We start from the raw sequence: 5,714 nt of genomic DNA on the forward strand, positions 1-5,714 counted from the left end.
TTTTTTTGGGGAGTTTTTCCTTATCCGCTGCGAGGGTCATAAGGACAGAGGGATGTCGTATGCTGTAAAGCCCTGTGAGGCAAATTCTGATTTGTGATATTGGGCTTTATAAATAAAATTGATTGATTGATTGATTGATTGATTCTTTCATGTTTGTCTCATGACAGATGGAGCTGACAGACAGACAGACAGGTGGAGCAAGCGGCAAATTGGTATGAAAGCTGGTTCAGGGCATATTCGTCCATTTATGAATAGGCCTAAATATGGAGTGGAAACGCTCATGCATGTGCACCAAGCTCCTGTGTTGACATCCTGTCGCTAGGCTACATCTTCTTCTTCTTCTTTTTCTTCTTCTTCTACTGTTTAATGGGGACCCGCGGGACCCAATCCCAATGCAGCCCTCTATGTCAGAGTACAAAAGTTACCTGGGCCATGGCCCCCCTGGCCCCCCCGGTTCCGCGGTCTATGGCGTTACCGCTGGGTGGGACGTATACAGTGCAGAGGATGATGTTCCCGAACTCACGGAGTAAATATATCGGTCTCAGGCTCAAACATCAGGGTTACACAAAGACTTGCGGAGTGTGTACTGTCTGCACCACCTGTCATTAATAAAAACACAGACTCCCCCACCTCTGCCTTTCCCCGAAGTTTCACTCCTGTCAGAGCGGATGAGAGAGAAGCCCTCCAGTTCACATACCGCATCAGGAATATTCCGGTGGAGCCAGGTCTTCGTAAAAACCAGCATAGATGACTCACGGTACTCATGGCAGACTCTGGCGTTGATGCGCAGCTCGTCCATTTTCCGCTGTAGTGACCTGACGTTGCCGAGGATCATGGAGGGCAAGTGAGGCTTGTTGCCTCTTCGTCGGAGGCGCTGACGGATTCCTCTTCTCCTTCCCCTCTTCCGAAGCCGTCTCCTCCTCGGCGCCGCTGGAGTGATGTCCTCGGGCAGGTTGGGGGGAGGCAAAACTCCCGTAGTTTGTAGAGCCAGCAGTGTTTCTCTGCTGTACAAGAGTGCCAGGTTGTTTCCCCCATGTGCTGGAATTGTTTGGCATGGCGAGAGGAGTCCGGTAATAATAAAAAAGTGCCAGTAAAAGTTGTACAAGGGACGCCATTGCGTGCAAACATCCGCTTCAGCAATAAGTTAAAGAGACGTGGTATAAAACCAAACTCCAACAAACAAACGTAAAAAACTGCAGCACACAGCAGGAGTCCGGGTCGCCACTGCGCAGCGCCACCGGATTATGTCAAGGCTTGTGGTATTGATGGTCTCAGGACAGAAATGTTGAAACACAGTAGTAGTAAACTTAAAATGGCTGTTCTAAAATTATTAAATTTGGTATTAAAAAGTGGCATATATCCTGCAATTTGGAACAAGGGACTGATTACTCCTATTTTTAAAAACAGAGACAATCTAAAGCCCAATAATTATAGAGGTGTCTGCTGTGTAAATTCTAATTTGGGGAAACTATTTTGTAGCACATTAAATTCAAGAATACTGCCCTACCTAATTGAAAGCAACATACTAAGTAAATCCCAAATTGGCTTTATACCCAAACATAGAACAACAGATCACATATTTACTCTGCATACACTAATCCAAAAACATGTACACCAAAAAAATAAAGGAAAAATGTACGCTTGCTTTGTTGATTTCAGGAAAGCTTTTGATTCAATTTGGCACAATGGTCTTTTCTACCAGTTACTCCGAAATGGCATCGGCGGCAAAGTATATGACTTAATTAAATGCAAGTACTCAGAAAATGAGTGTGCTGTAAAAATTGGACAAAAAAGAACTGAATTTTTCAAACAATGCCTCGGAGTCCATTAAGGTTGTAATATATCACTGACACTTTTCAACATATACATTGACCAGTTATCAAAACTACTGGAGAACTCTCCAGCCCCAGGACTGGACTTAGAGGGAAAGGAAGTTAAGTGTCTTTTTTATGCTGCTATTACAAACAGAGCAAGGAATGCAAGAACATTTGAACATACTCCATGATTACTGTGAAAATTTGGCAATCAGAGTAAATCTAGATAAAACTAAAATGATATTTAAAAAGAAAAGCAAGATTATAAACTAAAAAATATCAGTTTATTTTGGGAGAGACAACGTTGAGTCATACAGCAGAGTACACATACCTCGGCCTAACTATCACTGCTTCAGGTCATTTTGTCAAGGCTGTAGTGCACTGGCAGATAAAGCTCGTCAAGCTTATTACAGTATAAGAAAAGTCCTATTCCAATTTAACCCCACCCATCAAAGATTTGGCTTAAAATTTTCTTTTTTCTAAACTCGCAATAGAAACTGGTCACCATAAGAGACAATGGCTAGAAAGAACTAAGAGGATTTGTACCCACTGCAGAACAGGAGAAGTTGAGACAGAAATTAATTTTCTCACAAGTTGTCAAAAATACAAAGAAATTAGAGAAATTTGGGACGTCGGTGGCTTAGTGGTAGAGCAGGCGCCCCATGTACAAGGCTGTTGCCATAGCGGCCCGGGTTCGAATCCAGCCCGTGGCCCTTTGCTGCATGTCATCCCCCCTCTCTCTGTCCCCCCTTCACGCTTACCTGTCCTGTCCAATAAAGGCAAAATGCCCTAAAAAATATGTTAAAAAAAAAAAAAAGAAATTAGAGAAATTTCTTCCTCAAATTCAAGCAGAAAATTGCAGACTTTCTCACCCTTCCAAAAGACAGACTGATTCCAACCCTGCTGGGAGAAGACAGGAGAATATGTCACTGCATGTCACAAAGAAAGACATGTTTCTATGTAAGATACTTTTGTTTTGTTTTCTTTTACTTTTCTTTTCTTGTTTCTTTTCTTTAATTTCATATTATTATTCACTGTTCATATTCTATTGTTTATATGTAAATTTTTGCTTTGGCAACATTTTTGATCCACAACATCATGCCAATAAAGCATATTGAATTGAACTGAATTAAGCTGAGAGAGAGAGATAGCGGCCCTCCCCCGCTGATTTTGACATTCATTCATTCATTTAAACAATATTTAGCGCTCTGATTGTGCTACATTCTTTTGTACAGTCTTAATGGTAAAAATCACTTTTTTTTAATTATCAAAAACGACCCTATAACTGCCCCCCAGTCAATTCATCCTGTGGCAGGTGAGTGGCAGCTGCCTCAAACAGCCTCAGCTGCCACCGGAAGTGCCACAGCAACCATAGACATATATGCTTAGATGCCGCATCGAGTGCTGAGCCGAGAATGCGAGGCCGAGAAGACGGAAGTAGTTGCTGTGTGGGAAATTCAAATTTCAAACAAACCCGAGATTGCTGTTGAAGCCTCTGTTTCAGAGGTTTTCGGAGAGATGGCTGCATCCTCGGCTGGAAGAAAAGGAACGGTGGTGAGGCACAACTGCTCCGTGAATGAATCAGAGAAAGAGTTTGATTGGGGAGACAGTGACGGGAGTATGGAGGTAGGAAGTGAAGTAGAACGCGGAGAATCCTCAGGGCAAAGATGGAAAGAAGTAAGGAGCAATCGGGGGGAAAAGAGAAAGGAAAGGAGTAATTCGGAAGGATCTGGTAGGCAGAATCAGGAAAATATAAAATGCATTATAAGATTCGGTGACCAGTCAGGAATGAGCAGGGTTAATCCGCTAAAGTTAACCAAAATGCTAAATAGCGATATTGGAAATATTGATTTTGCTAAGGTACTTCTTGATGGTAACCTTTTAATTGGATGCAACAAGGAGGAGCAGGCAGGCAAGTAAGGCTCTCAAACTTAAAGAGATTGGGGGGATTAAAGTGGTGAGCACGAGCAGAGTAGGAGGGACAGGTAGGGCCAGGGGACGTAGAGGTGTCATTTCTGGAGTACCCCTTAACATAGGTGTGGAGGAGATTAAAAATAACTTGAAAGGGGGCATGATATTAAATGTTCAGAGGATGAGGTCTAATGTGAAGGGGACCAAGAAAGGTACTGAAACTGTAATGATTGAGTTTCAAGGGGAAGTTATTCCAAAGCGAGTGATGTTGGGGCTGATGAGTTACATTGTGTGAGACTATGTTCCGAGACCAATGAGGTGTTTCAACTGCCAAAAGTTTGGGCATGTAGCTTCCAGGTGCAGGGAGCAATGCAGATGTGCACGCTGTGGAGGGAATCATGAGTATGGCAAGTGTGGTGAGGGAGTGCAGCCGAAGTGCTGCAACTGTGGACAGGCCCACAGCGCCGCCTACAGGGGATGTGAAGTACTGAAAAAGGAAGTGGCGATACAGAAAGTCAGAGTGGAAAGTAAATTGTCTTATGCTGAAGCTGCAAAGCAAGTAAAGAGACAGGATTTGGGTCAGAGGGTGCATCCATGGGGTCCAATGGGAGTTGAGTGGTTGAGAAGAAAAAGCTGGTAACATTTATCGCAGGTGTAATTAATAGCACAGCGGGAGTGGAGTCTAAAACACAAAAGATTCAGTTCAGGAAGAGGTTAGAGATGAGCTCCAGGCAAGATCCAGTCAGGAAGGATGTGGTTAATACCTTTTATGGTATTGATACTCCAGTGGAATGCAAGATCTCTTATTGTAAATGGGCAGGAGTTTAAGAGTTTTGTTGAAGGTTTAGAGATAAAGCCAGATGTAATATGTGTTCAAGAGACTTGGTTGAAGCAACACTTAGATTTTGTATTACATGGGTATGTTATCATGCGTCAAGATAGGGAAGTAGGGAATGGTGGTGGGTGTGTGACATTTATCAAACTAAATATACCATACAGAGTGTTGGGAAAGGGAGAAGGTCACGAATATGTTGTGGTGGAGGTGTGGTGTAAGGGAAAGGTTGTGATAATAAACTATTATAACCCATGTAAAAGGATTGAACTAGACATGTTGTTAGGAGTTCAGGGTCAGGATAGGCATAGGGTAATTTGGTGTGGGGATTTTAACGCACACAATCCACTCTGGGGGGGCGGACACTTAGATGTTAATGGCCAAGCAATAGAGGCTCTTTTAGAGGAAAAAGAGTTGGTGTGTCTGAGTGATGGGAGAGGTACTAGGGTAGATGTACGTACAGGACAGGACTCTGCTCTGGACCTGACGTTGGTGTCTAATACTTTGGCTAGGAAATGTAGTTGGGAAATATGGGATGAGTCATGTGTTGGAAGTGACCACTATCCAATTATGACAGCTGTAGATATGGAGGTGGAAAGATTATCAACACGAGGAGGGGTAAGATGGGTGTTTGAAAAGGCAGACTGGGAAAAGTATGAGGTAATTAGTGAAGAAAGAGTGGCAGTAGTTGATGAAAATCAGGATTGATGAGTTAAATGAGAGTTTTTGTTCTAAAATAATTGAGGCAGCCTCAGAGTCAATCCCGAAGAGTAGAGGGAGGATGCTAAGGAAAGCTGTTCCATGGTGGACAGAAAAGTGCAGTAGGGCTATAAAAGAAAGGAACAAAGCATTTAGACTTTTGAAGAAGAGTCATAATTATAATCATTTAGTTGGTATCAGAAAGCCCAGGCTGTAGTAAAGAGAACGATAAGCCAAGCAAAGAGAGAAAATTGGCAAAGTTTTTGCAATAAGATTGGAAGAACAACTCCGGTAGGAAATGTATGGAACATGATCAAGAGAATGGGGGGTAATAGAAAGGAGTGGGAGTATCCAGTTTTAGAATCTGAAGGACAACTAGCAGTTACTGACAGGGATAAATCAGAGATGATGGTCAAAGCATTTGTCCGAGTACATGGTTCAGGAAATTTGACAGAAGA

The sequence above is a fragment of the Epinephelus moara genome, chromosome 19 (assembly GCF_006386435.1).
Source record: "Epinephelus moara isolate mb chromosome 19, YSFRI_EMoa_1.0, whole genome shotgun sequence".
NCBI lineage: Eukaryota > Metazoa > Chordata > Actinopteri > Perciformes > Serranidae > Epinephelus > Epinephelus moara.